Genomic DNA, 19,620 nt, shown 5'->3' on the forward strand with positions numbered 1-19,620 from the left:
GCAGTTAGTGGAGATAATAGGCTTAACCCCTCAATTAATATAGACCCTCTTAGATAATTTGCTTGAAGGATCCAGGCTTCCCTTTTATCATGACTGCTATGGACTGAATGTTTGAATCCCCCCAACATTCATAGGCTGGACCCTAACCGCTAAAGCGATGATGTCAGGAGGTGGGGTCTTTGGGTGAGGAGGTCAACCTTAAGAGAAGAGACACAAGACAGCTTGCCTCCTCTCTTTCTCTCTCCACAATGTAAGGATAAAGCAAGAACAGCCACGAGGAGGCTTTTACCCAGACCCAGACCATGCTAGGACTCTGATCTCAGATTTCTGGCTTCCAGACCTGTGAGAAATAAATGTTTGCTGTTTAAGCCACCTAGTCAATGGAATTCTGTTACAGGAGCCGCAACCGAGTAAGACAATGACTAGAAAATGAGTGAGCCTGTCCCTCAGTGCAGTCCCAATGTAAGGGGTGCCTGTCTAGGTCTCGAGGTAGATTATAGTGGCAGAGAGGTCTGTATTCTGCAGATGTGTGTGAGGGAATCTTGAGAGGAAGTGCCAAGGACAGAGCATGTGTGGGGTTACCCCAGGCAGTGTCCTGGGTTGGGGAGCAGAGTGCAGAGGAGCACAGCTCCGGAACCTCCTGTGAACCCCAGTTCTGCATTTCCTCACTGAATGACCCCAAACACCTTGTGTACTGGTTCCCCCTAACTGACCTCATACAGTTGCTGTGAAGGCTAAACAGAGTAACTTATGTCAGGGGCTTAAAATAGTGCCTGGCCCAGGTAAGCACACAAATATTATTATGATATTACAGTCTTCTAAGATCTGAGATGTCGAAATTCTCTGCGTGACTTCCCTGGTGGCTCGGTGGTAAGGAATCTGCCTGCCAGTGCAGGAGACGCAGGTTTGATCCCTGGGTCAGGAAGATCCCCTGGAGAAGGAAATGGCAACCCACTTCAGTATTCTTGTCTGGGAAATCCCTTGGACAGAGGAGTCTGTCTGGTTACAGTCCATGGGGTCACAAAAGAGTCAGACACAACTTAGCGACTAAACAACAGCAGCACTTATTTGACTGTAAAGCATCCCAGACGCAGCCCAGGGCATCTTTGACCTTCACTGCAGCACATGGGATCTTTTTTAGTTGTGGCATGCAAACTCCTAGTTGTAGCGTGTGGGCTCCCAGTTGTGGCATGTGGGATCAAGTTCCCTGACCAGGGATTGAACCCAGGACCCCTGCCCTGGGAGCATGGCATCTCAGCCACTAGGCGACCAGGGAAGTCCCTGTTTTTCCATCTTGACTTTGAGGCCCCTTGCTCCACCAGCCCTCTCACTCAGACCAGCAGGCCCTTCTGGGGGAGGGTGACGGGCAGGTACCACACACAGATTCTCAGGTGCTCTGTCACCAAACCCTTCCACCCCAAGGACCCCATTGGGAAGGAGTCCAGACCTGACCCCCACTGCCCAGAGTGCTGCTCTCTTTACCCTGCATAGGCAGATTTAGAGCCTGGTGGGGGGCCCTCTTCCAGGTTCATGGATGCCCACCTTCTCACTCTTCTCACATGGTGGAAGGAGTGTGGGGTCTCTCTGGGGCCTCATTTATAAAGGCACAATCCATCATCATGACCTACTCACCTCCCAAAGGCTCACCTCCTGATATTAATACTATCACATTGAAGGTTAGGATTGCAAGTATGAATATTGGGGAAGGGGAAACACACATTCATTCAATGGCAAATGGTTAAGCAAATTACAGTGTATCCACTTAAAAATACTATACAGTAAGGAAAAAGAGCAAGCCACTAACACCCCTGACAGCATGGCTGAACCTCAACAATATTATGCTGAGTGAAAGAAGCCAGATACAGCAGAGCCCATATGATATGATACCGTTTACATGTTTTAAAACTATTTATTTATTTCATTTATTTATTTGGCTGTGCCAAGTCTCAATTGCGGCATGTGGGATCTTAGTTCCTTGACCATGGATTGAACCTGGGCCCCCTGCATTGGGAGCACCAGGGAAGTTCACCCTTTACATTTTACCAAGTTGTTCTATTTCCCTGCCTTGAGGCAAAAAGATGAATCTTAGTTGATCTTTAGGCAAAAGTCATCAGTGATGATCCAAGTCCAGGTGGAGGTTTCTCTGGGGTTGTTGGCTGGGAGGAGGCATGAGGGAGCCCTCTGGGTGATGGACATCTTCTACCCCTGGACCTGGGTGTGGTCACATGGTGTCCACATCTATAAAAAGGCATGCACAGAGCTGGTCATTTCAGATGTGTGCTCCCCACACATGAAAACTGTACCCAGCAAAAATGAAGATGAAGTCGAAGCTCCAATACTTTGGCCACCTGATTCGAAGTAATGACTCATTGGAAAAGACCCTGATGCTGGGAGAGATTGAGGGCAGGAGGAGAAGAAGACAACAGAGGATGAGATGGTTGGATGGCATCACGGACTCAATGGACATGAGTTTGCGCAAGCTCTGGGAGTTGGTGACGGACAGGGAAGCTTGGTGTGCTGCAGTCCAGGGGTCACAAAGAGTCAGGATACGACTCAGCGACTGAACAACAACAAAATGAAGAGGGAAAGAAATGATGTATGCTACACCCAGAGCTCACTGAAGGGCACACATGAATAAATGTTTTAATGAAGGAAGGAACTGAAGGATGCTTGCTGCTTCCTGGGGTCCCCTGAGGGCTGAGCTCTGGAGCCTCTGAGCCTTTCCAGCTCCCTTGAGCAGCTTGTGTCCCCAGTGTCCTCAGGTTTGTCCCAGGAGGAAAAATACCCTGTGAGTCAGCATTGTCAATTCCCCAAAGGACTCTCCCCACCGCCAGTCACCTCGTTTTACCCACCCTCGACCACAAGCGGGCTGGGACCATCGCTCCTCTTATATCTGCGCCCACCAGGGCTGGGGCACAGCCTCCATGGTCTTGGGGCCCCACACCAGCTTCTCCTGCCTGTTTGAGTTCAGAGAATAGGGGGAGTCACCAAGTCAAGCCGGCCTCCTCCTGCCCCAGAGAATGTCCAGGTGTCCGCCCCACCCACCCCCGCCATCCCTGGCCTCCCTCAGCATCCTAGACCATCTGTTGCCCCAACATTCCAGTTAGGACTGCTGAGCTGAGCGATCTCCAGAATGAATGGTGCTGGAGAAGGCTCGCGCCACAGCGGGGCTTTGTAATGCCCCCTCCTAGAGTTCTCATAGCACCTGGGGGCCCCACGTGGTCTGCCTGAGTCCACGCTTTGGGGTCACGTGCTCTCCTCCAGGCCAGGTGGGATTGAGAGACCACGGCCGTATGGGGATACCCTTCTGCACTCCAAAGCTGCTTCTGAACCTTCCCTCGGCCAGTGCTAGAGATCTCGGGGTTCACCCAAAGGCAGCTTGCAAAAGAACCCTCTGGAAGGCAGCCTCAGCATCCACTCATCACCCAACCTGGAGCCAGGCACAAAGAAATGACGGGAGGTCAGAGTGGCAGCTGCTGTTGAGCTGACTTTGAACTTGTACTAGTTTGAAATCCAGCTCGTAAATCTCCAGCTCAGCCTCGGGGCACTCACCTTAAGGTCGGGGTGTGGAGTTCGCAGGAGAGGCCCGGGGTCCCCAGCACAATGTGACATTGACAGGGCTGCCTGGGGAGTGTGTGTGGACCTGGGGACGTGGTGCTCTGGACGGTGCCAGAGGGAGGTTCGTGTACATCTGGAAAGTGTCAGGTTTAACGCGCGAAGCCACGGGGCCCAGGTCAGCTAAAAGTACATGTTTGCTTCCAGCCGCAGCTGTGCAAACTCCTGCCGCTCGGCCCTGCTGGGCTCACGTCAAGTTCCCTCAAAGACAGTGGTCCCTTTGTCAGATTGCCCTCCAATCCCCCTTTTCAAAGTCACTGGCCTGCCACGGGGCCCCTGCCACAAACAGCTGCGGGGCAGCGTCTGTCTGAGGCTGCATTCATTCAGCCTCGAGAAGGAAAATATCGTAATTTAGGGGTGCGTGTCTGCAGCCCCTCCACCAGACAGCACCCCTCCCCTCCCCTGAAACCTCCACGTCCCGGCTCACTGTGCGCCCACCCTCTCGGCTGCTGTTCAGGCATCACAGACAACTCATAGCATGTCCTTTGGGGAGCTGGTTCCTTTGGTTCTTCGTGGCTGTTAGTCGCTCAGTTGTGTCTGACTCTTGGCGACCCATGGACTGTAGCACCCACCAGGGTCCCCTGTCCATGGAGTTCTCCAGGCAAGAACACTGGAGTGGGTTGCTACTCCCTTCTCCAGGGAAGCTTCCCGACCCAGAGATCGAACTCGAGTCTCCTGCATTGCAGGCAGATTCTTTACTATCTGAGCCACCAGGGAAGCCTGAAGGAAGAGTGGCTATTGCCTGGGAAATCCTTTTCCCGTGGATGGGTTTTGGGAGGGTGACGGGAACACAAAGGTGTGTGTGTGTGTCCGTGCATGACAGGTAGGAATAGATTAGGTGTCACCTGCAGACAGCTGATGTCTTAGCCTGGGTTGAGCCCTAAAGCAGAGCTTCAGACTTGAAACAAGTTAGTTTGTTTGCGGCTGTGGTCCCAGGTATCGGAAGTCAGGGAGCAGGGCAGGAAGGACCTGGTCCTCATCAGTCGGAGCTCTGTCCTGTATGACCTTCTTCTGAGATGCAGCTTCAGATCTGTCCTCCCGGGGGATGGGAAGGGAGAGCATCCCACCATCAGTAGCTGCCCCTGCTGGTGCCTCCATGGATGTGAATCCCTCCACACTCAGCTGTGCATGCACAAGGGCCAGGAAGGTCCCTGCATGTGGGGAAGCAGCCAGAGAGGTCTGCGGGGTGCCTTGAGGGGGGGCAGTCCCACTGCGCCTATGTGGAGCTGGATGAAGACTGTGAGGGGATGTGAAGCGTTGAAGTGATGGGAGATGACAGATAGGAGGGGTGCAAAGGGACCAGCTTGGGTCATGGTGCCTGAGCCCACCTGTCCTGCATCCTCCTGGGGTGCTGCTCAGTCCGATGGGAACATCACTGTGAAGTGACCAACCTCTTGGTGCTCTTTAGCCAAAGAGAATAGGGATGCTGGGGCTACCTAACCACAAACCTGCTTCCCAGGAGGACTGTAAAAGCTTGACTCTCTTGGGGAAGAGAGCTTCCCTTGGGGGCACTACTGGTAAAGAATCTGCCTGCCAATGCAGGGCATGGGTTCGACCCCTGGGTTGGAAAGTTCCCCTGGAGAAGGAAATGACAATACACCCTAGTATTCTTGCCTGGGAAATTCCATGGACAGAGGAGCATGGAGATCTACAGTCCATAGGGCTGCAAAGAGTAAGACATGACTCAAGCAACTGAGCACAACTCCGTCTCTGCACATAGCCTCCCCTGTTATCAACATCTTGCATTAGTGGAATACCTTTAGTACAATTGATGACCTCTTATTATTAACTAAAGCCCATAGTCTGCTTTGAGTCGCTCTTTTTTGGCAGAGTTGGGTCTTCGTTGCAGTGCCTGGGCTTCTCTAGTTGTGGTGCACAGGCGCAGTAGTTGCAGCTTTCGGGCCCAACTTACGCTTAAGTTAAGCATAACTTAACCTACGCTGACTGATACAGTTACTAACAGGGTTGTTTTGAATTTATTAAAAAAAAAAAAAAGAGTGATCTCCGGAAGCCAATATGGGTTCACTTAGAACAAGTCACGTCTGACAGATGCCTTTTACTTATTTGATAGATTATTCTGGTTTGGTAAAGTGATCAATCAGAGGAATTCTGTAGCTATAAGTGTAACTGCCTTTCAGCAAGGCATTGATAAGATTATTTCTCATAAACAATGTGGAGACATGTAAGCTCAGTGATAGCATGATTAAATGATTTTATAACCATCACAGTGATGAACCAAGGGGGATGCTAATTAAATGCTGCAGATGCCAATCTACAAAAAGGTCTCCAGTGATGTGACACAGGACTCTGCCCTTGTCTCATTCACATTAACATTTTTATTAATGATTTTTCACAAGGTCTTCAAAGATGTGCTGATCACATTAAAAAATGATATGAAGCTGGGAAGAACAGTTTGCTGAATGATGAAATATTTTTGGCAGAACATAACAAGATGAATTGTGCAGAGATCAAACCACATCTCAAAAAACCAGAAGGACTGGAAATGGAAGATATAGATTTATAACGGCACGTGTGGGAAAGACAGAACTTGGTGGACCTTAAGCTCAGTATGAGTTATTATTAATCGCCAGTACTCACTTAACACTCACAATGTACCAGACACTCCGTTAAGTACTTTACACAATTACCTCATTGTATTCCTCACAACCACCCTGGTTATTTCATGCCATGCTTTGCACAAGAGTTGCATTCATTGAATCTCCTTATGGAAAAAAATATATGCATATATTTTTTTTTTTTCCTGTAAAGAAACTTCCACGAAGTAGGGTCCAGTCATTCTGGAATGCAATGTTTTCTATCCTTTCTTCTTCAGTGTTTCTAACTTAAGGATTCAATTTAATTCAACAAGTGTTTATTGAGCATCTACTATGTATCCAACATTTTTCCAGGGGCTCGGAATTGATGAGTGAATAAAACAGGTAAGCTTCTTTCCTCCATGGAGTTGACCACTTGTATGGCAGACACAAAACAGTGAGCCTCATGATTTTAGGTGGCAATACATTCTTCGAAGATTGCAAAGCACGGTGTTGGAATAGAGTGACTGGGGGAGGTTCATGCATGATCAGTCGCTCAGTCGTGTCCAACTTTTTGCTACCCATGAACTGTAGCCCACCAGACTCCTCTGTCCATGGGATTCTCCAGGCAGGAATACTGGAGTGGGTAGTCATTCCCTTTTCCAGGGGATCTTCCCAACCCAGGGATCAAACCCAGGTCTCCTGCATTGCAGGTGGATTCTTTACCATCTGAGCTGCCAGGAAGAGGCAATCAGGCAGAGTAATCAGGTCAGGCGCCCTGAGAAGGTGAGCAGAGCCCTGAATGATGAGAAGAAGCAAGCTGTTTTTTCTGAGGAAAACATTTCCTCTCCCTCTGCTTCCTCTTTGTTTAGAAACCAAGGCACTTGGGGAGAATGGATACATGTATATGTATGGATGAGCCCCTTCCAGTGGTGTTCACCTGAACCGATCGGGGCATTGTTAATAGCCTGTACCCCAATACAAATAAAAAGTTTAAAAAAAGAAGAAACCAAGGTACTTGAGTATTCCAATGTAAGGGGTGTGGGTTTGATCCCTGGTCTGGGAGCTAAGATCCCTCATGCCCCGGGGCAAAAAAAAAAAAACCAAACAAACCCAAAACAACAACAACAAAAAACAACCCTAGAAGCAACACTGTAAGAAATTCAATAAGGCCCTGTAAAAAATAGGTTAATGATAATTTTAAAAAAAAAGAAACCTAGACACCAAAAGTGACTATAGAAAAGCTACTTTTTGAGTCAGGGCAAGAGGAGAGATTCTAAGAAGCTTCCAGATGTCCAGCTTTTTGTCCAGCTGGCTTCAAAGCAGAGCCTTCCCCGAGCCCTCGAGCCTGGCAGGTGCCAGGGGCCTCGTCCTGGGCCAACTGTAGCAAATGTATACAAAGGAAACAAACAAACAGACAAAAACGTATAGAAGACAAATCTCAAACAAGGGTAGTTTTCTCCAGGGTGGGTTATTTTTGCAGCTTTTGAGTTTTCCTTGTATGTTCAGGAACCCTGGGAAATGATTTGCTTAACAAGAGCATTTGGAATTTCTCAAAGTCTGTTTTTTTAATAAGCGGCTTTGCCTTTGCCCTTGTTTTTCTCTCTTTGTTTGGCTTTTGAGCAAAAACTTCCTACCCACTGTGATATTTTCCCCATGAATAGCTAAGTAGGCTAGAAAAACAGTAGTCGGAAATAGGGTGGATAGCCAGGAATCAGAGTAAACAGCAGCCTGGGAACCTCCCAGAAGAGCCAGGATCAGCATTCCAACCTCAGTTCATGTCAGCAAGTGGCTCCAAAGCCAAGGCGGCCATTTAAGTTCCACGGAGGGGATCCCCTTGCAAGATGCCGCTTAGCTCTAAGTCCCTCAGGTGGGACAGTGGCAATGGCAGAGGCCTTGCTTAGCACATCCTGTAGGGAACCAAGAGAGACACACATTTCGGAACCACCTGCTGTGAAGTTGGTGATAAAGCATCTTGTATGCGCAGTCACTGAAGGGACAGTGGCTGATCCAAATTCACCCAGCGATACCACATCTTGCTTGCATAACAGTGACTTGAATTTGAAAGGATTAAAAGAAGCCCATAGAAATGGACTTTTTTTTTCCTTTTTGCTATTTATTTATTTAGTTTTAAATTTTTATTGGAGTATGGTTCGGAGAAGGCACTGGCAACCCACTCCAGTACTCTTGCCTGGAAAATCCCATGGACGGAGGAGCCTGGTAGGCTGCAGTCGATGCGGTGGCCAAGAGTTGGACACAACTGAGCGACTTCACTTTCACTTTTCACTTTCATGCATTGGAGAAGGAAATGGCAACCCACTCCAGTGTTCCTGCCTAGAGAATCCCAGGGACGGGGGAGCCTGGTGGGCTGCCGTCTATGGGGTCGCACAGAGTCGGACAGGACTGAAGTGACTTAGCAGCAGCAGCAGCAGGAGTGTGGTTGATTTACAATGTTGTGTTAATTTCAGGCGTACCACAAAGTACATCAGTTGGACATATACATAGAGCCATTCTTTTTAAAATTCTTTTCCCATATTGGCCATTAAAGAGGACTGAGTGAAGTTCCCTGTGCTATAAAGTAGGTTCCTATTAGTTACCTGGTTCCTATTAGTTAATATTAGTTATATTTATATATAGTTGTGTGTATAGGTCATTCCCAATCACCCACTTTCCACCCTGGCAACCATGAGCTTGTTTTCTACATCTGTGACTCTATATCTCTCTTGTAAATAAGTCCCACTGTACAGTTTTAAGAGTCCACATAAGTGTGATTTGTCTTTGCCTGTCTAACTATCACTCAGTATAGCAGTCTCTAGGTTCATCCATGTTGCTGCGAAATGGTATTATTTCATCCTTTTTTATGGCTGAGTAGTATTTCATTACATATATGGATCACATCGTCTTTACCCATTAACCCAGTGGTGAACATTTCCATTGCTTCCATGTCCTGACTGTTGTAAATAGTGCTGCAGTGAACTGAAAAGAAAAAAATCATCTCTGAACCACAAGGGCTGTGAAAGGTCAAATGTGAAGGGAAGCGTGTCAATCATGCTTTTAGACAATTTGGAGGGAAAAAAACATGGAACATTAAAGAAAAAAATTATTATTGATTATTTGTCTATTCTAAGCGTTAGCACAGTTACCATGCTTTGGTAAATGAAAATGAACTTACCTTAATTTTAGCTTTATCATTTTAGATTTATGTTTCAAGATGGAGTTCCAATCAAACCTCTTTTTTCCCCCCAACTATTAATCTATCATCCTTTTTTCCCTCTTGTTTTTAAAATATGGAATTTGCAGCCCCCTTGTCAAGTGGCTTGACTTTAGATGCCCCTGTTTGGGTACCTGGTGCCCTGGGAAATGAAGCCCTTCTGTCCTTCCTTCCCTGGGCTTGTGGACCACCCTGGTGTCACAGAGAGAAGAGTTTCACCCCCCTGGGCTGTGTTCCCATAGTTGACATTTAGACACCACTGAGTGGAGAATCTTCTGGATTCTTCTGTGCAAAGGAATAACCCCACTGCTGCTCGTCTTCTCCATCTCTTCTGTATGGGTCAGGTTAGGCAGCGTTAGCTGCTGTAACAAACAACCCCCACTTCTCAGCAGCTGCAGAGCTATCAGCAAGCAGGCTCTTCTCTACATAGTCACTCAGGGTCCCAGGCTCCCTCCATCCTGTGGCTCCTCCCTCCTTTAGGCCCTTCGAATCCCCTCCCTTCAGCCAGTTGTGGGAGAAGGAATGCAGAAGTTCTATGGATTGGTCCTAGATGTAGTGCGCATGGATCCCATCCACAGTTCAGTGGCCACGCCTAACTGCCCAGGAGCCTGGGGGATACAGTGAAGCCTCATCCCCTGGAGGGCATCCCATGTGGCACTAGTGGTAAAGAACTCACCTTCCAATGCAGGAGACATAACAGATGTGGCTTCGATCCCTGGGCTGGGAAGATCCCCTGGAGGAGGGCATGGCAACCCACTCCAGTATTCTTGCCTGGAGAATCCCATGGACAGAGGAGCCTGGCAGGCTATAGTCCCTGGCATTGCAAAGAGTCGGACATGACTGAAATGACTTAACACACACAACTCCTGGAAGGAGAGCAGAACTTCAACACGGGTGAGCCTTAGCAATTTGGCCACGCTTACCTATATGTCCATCTTCTTTTTGATATCTCCTTCCTGTTATTGTTCATCTCAGCTAAACACTGATGTGTCTGGCTCAGGTATCCATGTTCACTCAGATGAAGCAGGTAATCCTCGCCTCATCCTAAACCTCTCTTTAGTTTGCCAACTTGCTGAAGGTCAAAGACAATTTTAAAGCTAGGTGAGCATGTGTTTCACATGGGCATATCTATGTGCACAATATTTATACAACCTGAGCAAAATGTAAACAACATGGTTAATGGCAGAGAGACACAGTCTAGCTTCCCTTGTGGCTCAGCTGGTAAAAGAATCCACCTGCAAAGCGGAAGACCTGGATTCAAACCCTGGGTTGGGAAGATCCTCTGGAAAAGGAAATGGCAACCCACTCTCGTACTCTTGCCTGGAAAATCCCACGGACAGAGGAGCCTGGTAGGTTACAGTCCATGGGGTAGCAAAGAGTCGGACACGACTGAGTGACTTCACTTTCTTTCGGTCTAGTTTGAAGTCTAGTGACTTCACTTTCTTTCCGCTATCCATCCAGCCATCCATTTGTTCAAACAATAATTAATGAGCCCACCGTATATAGAGCCTTATGATAAGTGCTATGCAGAAAGGGGGGAAACAGTATAAGTCATACACTCTGCTTTTGCGAAGTTCGTAATCCAATTAGGGAAATAAGAACTAAACACATGGGAAGCCAGCAAAAATTCCAAGTCCATGCATGTAGAGACAAGAAGGGATCATTCAGGAGTGGAGGCAGTGTGGGCCCGCTTTGCACATACCTTGTCTCCCTCTCCCCACAAGCACACAATTTGTTTTTATAGGCAGTGGCTTTCTTCCCCATCCCCTCCATGAATTCTCCTGTCCTTCACCTTCAGTCTTTCACAGCTGGTCTCTTTCACTTTTTGTCTTCCAGTTCCTTTTCTTTCTTTTTGTAAATTATTTTTTGACCTTTCTGCATGGCATGTGGGGATTTAGTTCCCTAACCAGGGACTGATCCTGTTCCCAGTGCATTGGAAGCATGGAGTCTTAACCACTAGACCTCCAGGGAAGTTCCCCTATCTCTTTTTTTGTTGTCTCCCTTTCTCTGTTTATTTCCACCACCACTCCACTCCTCTCTGTCTCTCTCTCTTCATTCTTCCGTATATAAAGAGCACTTCAACATTTGGTTCAGCTATTTCCAACAAAATCTACATTTCACTTAGTCTAAAACTTACTAAAGGCATGGGTAAGAACAGGACACTCAGAATAGACACAAGGTTTTGTTTGTTGGTTCTGCTACTACCCAGCTGAAGGGATATTACATTGTAATTTTTTATAGAAAATGTCTTCTATTTTGAATTGAATATGACCCTTACTGCTAATAAATCCTGTGTTACATTATTAAAAACTAAAGAACACCTCGAGTTTGTGGTGGCCCCAGGGCCTTTGCACCTTCAGTGTCCTCTTCAAAGAATGCCCTTTCTCAGACTGTACTCAGGGCCAGCTCCTTTTCACCATTCAAACCCACCTCAAAAGGAGCTTACTTGGCCTTCCTCACCAACCCATCAACAGCAGACCCATCCTGGTTATTCTTTTCCTGTCATCCCATTATATTTGTATAATATTCATAAGTCTCTGAAATTATCTTGATCAGCTATTTTCTCTCCCATCCATCTCCAGCCCCGACTGGAAATTCCATAACAATGGGGACCAAGCTTGACTTGTCCATGGCTGTATCCCCCGTGCCATGCATGCAGCTGGTGCTCAATTAATAACTACCGATTGAAGGGTTGGGCTTCCCAGGTGGCCCTAGTGGTAAAGAACTCACCTGCCAACGCAGGAGAGGAGGCGTAAGAGACAGGAGTTCGATCCCTGGGTCGGGAAGATCCCCTGGAGGAAAGTATGGCAACGTACTCCAGTATTCTTGTCTGGAGAATCCCATGGACAGATAAGCCTGGCAGGCTACAGTCCATAGGGTAGCAAAGAATCGGACACGACTGAAGTGACTTAGCACGCGTGGTAGTATGATTGAAGGCACGGAGGATAAGAGTTCTTCCCCCTTTCCCTCAGTGTCTTGAGACTACATGGAGAGCATTGCTGAGCCTCCCTCTGCCCACAGCCACACCCTCTCTAGAGTCTGGTACCCAGACTCTGCCTCCCTGGAGTTCCGGGGCATCGTGCCAGAAGCCCAGTCTTTCTTTGGCTTCCTACTCAATGCCCCTGGTTTCCACTGTCAGCTGCAAACCACACAACCGGAAAATCTGCCCAGACTTGTGTCTTCCTTGAGAAATGAATGCAAACAGTATTTGTTTGCCCTACGCTGCAGTGTGTTCACCCCAGGGCCCTCTCGGAGGGGAATACAGGGCCCCTGGCAGCTTCGCCTCCACCCTTAGTCCCTCTGAGGCACAGAGAAATAGCTTGGAGCTTGGCAGGAGCTAGGAAAGAGTTTGTTCTCTCGTCTGCACGCCTCTCGGCTACTCTCGCCTCCTTTGGGCTCCACCCAGGCTAGACTTACTCTTATGTATGTTGTGTTTTTTTTAAAAAAGGAAACTTACATTTTTATTTTTTAAATTAAAAAAAATTTTTAAATTTTAAGTTTTTGGCCCCACTGTGCAGCATAAGGGATCTTAGTTCCCTGACCAGGGATCAAAACTGTGCTCCCTTGCGTAGGGACCACAGGAGAAGTCCACTTATGTATATTTAATGCACATAGGTGTCCTTTCTGCTTCTTTATTCAGATGTAGAGAACGACTGTCCAGTTAATGAGCATTTGTCATACTGGCAAAGTGAAAAGCCATTGTGATTTTTGGAGGAATTTTCTCAGTATAACAACTTTTTCATTCCCACTCCCCCCACCCGTGTGTCTGAGTGGATGCGTGCTAAGTCACTTCAGTCGTGTCCAACTCTTTGCGAGCCCACGGACTGTAGCCCGCCAGTCTCCTCTGTTCATGAGATTCTCCAGGCAAGAAAAAATCGAGAAATAATGTTTAGGCATCATGGATCTGGGCAGACATATCCTCCAGTTCACATAACATCATTCTTTCTACTCAGAGAAAATCATTTGAAACCGATTTAGATGGTGTGCCACGTTTGGGAACATTTTGCCTCTCGCAGATTTGCCAAGCGAGAGGCATGAAGAAGGGGCGGCTTCCACAGCTTTCAGTCCGCTGTGCGTGCACCCCGGGTCCACATGCGTCAAACCCTGAAGATGTTTGTGTTTAATTTTAAGCGCAGCTTGAGAGCAGGAAAACCATGAAACCCTAAAAAAAAAAAACTGGAAAAAAATGGTAACAAAACTGGTACAGAAAGATGAATATATTGGGGGAATTCTCTGGTGGTCCAGTGGTTAGGACTCCAAGCTTCCAATGAAGGGGGCATGGGTTTGATCCCTCAATCCATGCAACTTGGCCTAAGAGAAAGAGAAGGATGAACATGTTAGAGGAGATTTACTGATGGTAAGTCCTTGACTAAAAACTCTGTTTCCATCCACCACCTTGCAGGGTCGGCAGACTTTCCCTACAAGGGGCAGAGTGGGAAACATTTTAGGCTCTGCAGGTCGGGTGATCTCCGTTGCTGAAGATAAGCATAATTGCCGTGGTATCTGTGGGGCTGTCACCGAGCACACTGCCTCTCGCAGATGAATTGACTGGAGCTTGTGGAGGTTAAGGCTTGTCAGGGACAGGATATCCCCACGGGTCAAAACATCTTTCCACGGATTCCAGATGAATTACAAAGAGAAAGATAACTTTGGTCGTACACCACCTCAGCCAAGTGACAAGATGTTTGCCTGATCGAAAATGGGACAGGCTGACCCGACGTCCCTTCTGCTGTTAGTGCCCACAACAGCCCTGTGAATTTCCTGCAGGAGTGTTTATGTGGAGTCTAATCGTCAGGGAGCAATCAAACTAACGCCGACTGTGGGACTTCCTACAAAACGACTGGCCTGTATGCTTTGGAACCGGCAAAGTCTAGACAGACATAGAAAGGCACGGGATTATTCTAGAATAAAGGATGCAAGAGAAATGACTTTTGAAGGTGTGAAGTGACTCATACTCTTGACTGAAAATGATGATCAAAGGCTAGAAAGGTCTGAGATCTCACCCTCCCAGCCAGCGAAGAAGTTAGCCTGCCCCGGTCACCTGGGTCCTGGCAAAACATAGAAGACCCTGGAATGGGGGACAGGGGGTGTTATTACTCACAGCCCTTGCAGTAGCCAGAGTGCCAGCATCTTCTTTTCCCAAGCCCTGGGTCCCACAGGGCCACTCAAAGAAGGCCGAGTGTCACCTGTACACATACTGCCTTGCTTGCCTTATAGTAGAGGAACCCTGAATGGGAGAAGCCCAAATATTTTATAATGGACAATAAGCCTGCCTGATCCCCCCGCCCTCCAAGAGAGGTATTACCTTTCTTTCTTTCTTTTTTTTTTCTGCTCCGTATGGTATATGGGATCTTAGTTCCCTGACCAGGGATTGAACCTTCGCCCTCTGCATCAGAAGCTTGGAGTCCTAACCACTGGACCACTGACAAAATCTTGGTATTATCTTTCCTACACTGGATGGTAAACATGCCTACACTTTGCTTTGGCAGGAGACACTGTCTCTACCTTTTGGAGCTGTACTCCTCACAAACATCCTAGAAATGACAGTCCAGGCAAAGGGCAGCCAGAGCGTCTACTCCCAAGATGTGCAGAAATACAAAAGACCCATGGAAATGGGCCCCCAACAGTGACAGCTAGGAACACCAAATGCTTGGGCCCCAGACTGAAAAAGAAAGCAGTTCTCCAGCATCGTTGGGATCATTGGGGGAAATTTTTTTGACATATACACACTGCTATATTCATTTATTTATTTTAAAATTTTATTTAATTTATTTTTGGCAGTACTGGGTCTTTGTTGCTGCATGCGGGCTTTCTCTAGTTGCAGCGAGCAGGGGCTGCTCTCTAATTGTGGTGCAAAGGCTTCTCACTGTAGTGGCGTCTCTCGTTGGGGAGCAGAGACTCTCAGTGCTCAGGCTCAGTAGTTGTGGCACATGGGCTGAGTTGCCCTGCAGCACGTGGATCGAAGGACCAGGGATCGAACCTGGGTCCCCTGAATTGGCCGGGGACCACTGCACCACCAGGGAAGTCCAATGGCGGGAATTTTGAGATGAAATCAAGATTCTGTAATATCATTGCATTAATGGTTGAAGTGTGGTGGAGAAGGATGTTTGGGCTTTCATGATATTATTCTTGCAGCTTTACAAAACAAAAATTGATCGGGGACCTGGCTTCCCCAAGAACGCGCAGCTGGCCTGGGGCCGCCCGCCTTCTCCTGACTTAAAAGGCTGCGTTTTTACTACACCCCGTCACTGATCTTATCCTTGCCCTGCCTTAATGAAGTGCTGTGAAGACATAAATAGTTTTTTGTTTACTCAAGCTTGGGAGAAGCTGGCAGAAAAGGCCTTTTCAGCTAAAAAGCTCCTTAAAGCCCGAAGGTGTGAACCAGTAAGTTAACAGCCGTGAAAACCCTTTCAGCTGTGGGCGCCTCTGCACGCAAGCGTGCAGTGATGCAGTCAGCTAGAAGGAGAGAGGCGAGAGCTTCTAGAAGGAGAGAAGCGAAGAGCAGCAGGAATTGCAAGGCAGAAAGGCGGCCCACAGACTCTTAGAGCAGTTTTAATCATCTTGCTTGAGGCACTGAGCATCCTGAGGCTAGACCAGACTCATCCGTTGAGAGGTCAGCAGAAGGATGCAATCCCAGGTCCAGATACGCTCTGGCTGTATTTTGTCCTCACGTCCCTCGCAGAGCCGGTTGTCAAGAGCTGGGCCTGGCACGGACGCTGGTCCCTGCCCTCTTGCACGGACCTGAGGGCAGTGAGGCCGGCACAGTCCCTGACCCCCAGACAGACAGCTGCCGGGCCGACACAGCCCCAGGCTCACAGGGTGCGCTAAAAATGAAGAAGTGAGTCACTGGTGAAGCTATGTCCCGGCAGGGACACCTGTGGCCCGAGCTGGGCACTGGGCAAGGGTGCTATGGAAAAGTCTCTCAGGCCAGATGGCCAACAGGGGCGGACAAGGCTCTACTGGCCGGGATGGGCTGGGCTGTGGCCCAGATGTCATTGTCATTGCACATTCAGCCCTGGGCCTCTCACTGAAAGCCAGTTCCATTGGATCCCATGCCCTTGGGAACAAATCGAATGGGAGAAACAGACTCATAGACAGACAATAGACCTGCAGTTGCCAAAGTGGACAGGGGTGGGACAGATGGATTGGGAGTTTGCGCTTAGCAGATGTAAACTAGTATATAGAGGATGGATAAACAGCAAGGTCCTACTGTAGATCACAGGGGTCTCTAGTCAATATGCTGTTATAGGCCAGAATGGAAAAGAATATGAAAAAAGTGTGTGTGTGTGTGTGTGTATACATATTATACATATATGTATCACTGAATCAGCAAAAATTAACACAACATTGTAAATCAACTATACTTCAAAAAAAATCTGTTGGGAGTTGTCTAGAGCTTATGATAACAAAGCAACTGTTTCTCAACTTTTCTGCCCTCTGCCTCTGTGCTTTTTTTTGTTTGTTTATCTTTTGGCTGCCTGGCATATGGGATCTTAGTTCCCCAACCAGGGATTGAACCTGAGTCCCTTGCATTGGAAACCTGGAGTCTTAACAACTGGACCTCCAGGGAAGTCCCCCTCTGCCTCTTCAAACTCCACTTAGAGTCCTGGTGGCTACCTTCTAACACCAAATAATGTCTGATTACTATCGTTTCCTGGATTCCCTAAAGATAGACAACATCTATGCACTCTGCATGTAAAAGATAAGGATTTAGCTCACATTTCACCTCCTTCTCTTACATATAAATACAAATAAATAAATAAATATATTCTTTTTTTTGTAAAGAATCTGCCTACCAGTACAGGAGATGCCAGAGATGTGGGTTCGATCCCTGGATGGGGGAGGTGCCCTGGAGGAGGAAATGGCAACCCACTCCAGTATTCTTGCCTGGACAGTTCCACAGACAGAGGATCCTGGTGGGTTATAGTCCATGGGGTTGCAAAGAGTTAGACATGACTTAGTGACTGAGCATGCATATATTAATGTATATGTGTGCATGTGTACGTGTGCTTATATACCTATACACAGGTATTCATATTGATTCTTTGTCGATATATATATATACATATTTAATATGTTAATTGCTTTGCTCACTTTAACTAGAGAGGAAATGAGGTACTGTGATTAACAGCAGGGGAGGGCCAAGCCTGGAGAATTTTCGCTGGTGTTGCGCCGAGGACTCAGCCTGGCACTGGCAGACCTGGACGCTGACTCTAGTTAAGCTTACACTTAATCCCAGTGGATTTAATCCTCATTTAACTCCTGTATTAACATCCCCACTTTATGGGTGGGGACACTTAGGCACAGAGAGGACATGAAAATTACCCAAATCACACAGGACTGAGATTCCAACCCGGGCAGCCAAGCATGCCGACAGCGAGAAGACCCCTTTCCTTCCAGTGGGAGCTCTCCTGGAAGTGCGGGGGGGGGGGGGGTTGTAGTATTACATCTGTGACCACAGCCAGCGGTGAAGAGAATCTGTGCCCATGGGCCCCAGTGCCCCACCCAGGGGTGCACCCCATTCCTGCCAGCAAGAGCCCCTCATCTAGACTCTGATGGAAGCTCCTGAATTAAGAGCAGACAAGCTCCGATCTGCCTGTGGGAACCGAATCCTCGTTGCAGGAAGAAGGGCACTTCTGGGTGGGTATTGACTTCAACCCCTGCAGAGGGGCAGCTCCTTGTTGCAGACAGACCCCTGAGTAATCACAAAGATGGATCCCAGATGAGGATCTGAAGAATGGGCTCTGCTGTGTGACTTTAGGCAAAACACTTACTCTCTCTGTTTTCTCATATCTAAAGGTGATATAATTCTCCATATTCTGCCAGTCTTTCCAGAACATGACGTCAACCATTGAGCAACTGTGGGGAACTATATGTGCGTGTGCGTGCGCGCTTAGTCATTCAGTCCTGTCCGACTCTTTGTGACCCCACTGACTGTAGCCCACTAGGCTCCACTGTCCATGGATTCTCCAGGCAAGAATACTGGAGTGGGTTGCCATTCCCTTCTCCAGGGGATCTGACCAACCCAGGGACCAAACCCAGGTCTCCTGCATTGCAGGCATATTCTTTACCATTTGAGCCACCATGAAACCTGGGGAACTATACAGATCTGATTAAATGAACTGGCCACCGCCTCCCCGGGGACAGCTATGTGAGTGACTAGGGCCCTTCCGATGCAGAACAGTTACTCAGACTTGCTGTGTATGTTGCGCACAGCCCACCAGGAAACAGGAGTGCCAAGCCCTGTCCTCGGGGAACTTCCAGGGCAGTTGGCAAGCCGGGAGGTGATCTGTGAACAATCACTATGTCACATAAGCCAAGTCTTTGCTTTCCACTCACTGGGCCTTTGGGGTCTTCCACTTGCTCCCCAAATGGACTGTTTGCTTTGGGGTTCTCTGTGCAGGTCAGGGGAATGCCTTGTTGTCAGGCACTGGGACCTTACTCTTGCCTCACCCATTTCACAATACATTGGGACCCACTGACAACTTTCCCCCATATCCATCCTCAACGCCCCCACTCTGCTTTCATCTTCATAGCTGTGTGACCTCAGGCAAATCACTTACCCTCTCTGAGCCTTCACGGATTGAGCTGCTCTATTTTAAATTGGAAGGAATGCATGTGAATCTGGAGTGTCAGGATAGTTTGCGTGGTTCCAGGGTGAGACAGAGCGTGTGCAGGGGTCTTTGTCGGCTATCCCAGAAGGCACAGCCCCACCTCATGAATGTTGCTCACTGCTGCTTGGAACAAGTGGCTCATGCCTCTCCATGAAAAAGCCTTTTCTCCTCTGTGCCCTTCCTCTTCATCCGCTGGCCTTTCCTTCTCCCAGCATTGAGCTTCTCTCCCTTACAAAGCAGCTCCGAGGAAGTCCCCCTGAGGCTGGAGTGCTGGGTGAGCCCCATGGAACTTGGGACCACCCTAGGTCACCTTTCTTAAAAGTAGGTGACTGCCTGAGCTGCTGAATGAACCTCTTCCTTCCCGGAAGTTTGTGGTACCCGAATCTCTGTCTCTCCAGTATTGGATACCCACTTCTGGACCCCTTGTCGGGGTACTCTAATATTGCTTTTCTGTTAAATATTGACTTTGACTTTACCCAGTTTTTCTCTGTCTCCACTCTCCCCTCTTTACTCCAACTTCAGAAGCAATTTGCATCAGCGCATTCTTTTTTTTTTTTTTTTTTTAGTATTTCTTTATTTCTTTGGCTGCGCCGGGTCACAGTTGTGGTGCACAGGATCGTTGATCTTCATTGTGACATGCAGGGTC

The 19,620-nt window shown here is 48.0% G+C and overlaps 1 long non-coding RNA gene across 1 annotated transcript in view; it reads left to right on the plus strand.

Moving 5' to 3' along the window:
• Positions 1-19,620, plus strand: part of LOC122693989 — a 208,033-nt gene that overhangs the window by 186,798 nt on the left and 1,615 nt on the right. The gene's annotated exons all lie outside the window — the stretch shown is intronic.

This window comes from Cervus elaphus, chromosome 5 (assembly GCF_910594005.1).
Source record: "Cervus elaphus chromosome 5, mCerEla1.1, whole genome shotgun sequence".
NCBI lineage: Eukaryota > Metazoa > Chordata > Mammalia > Artiodactyla > Cervidae > Cervus > Cervus elaphus.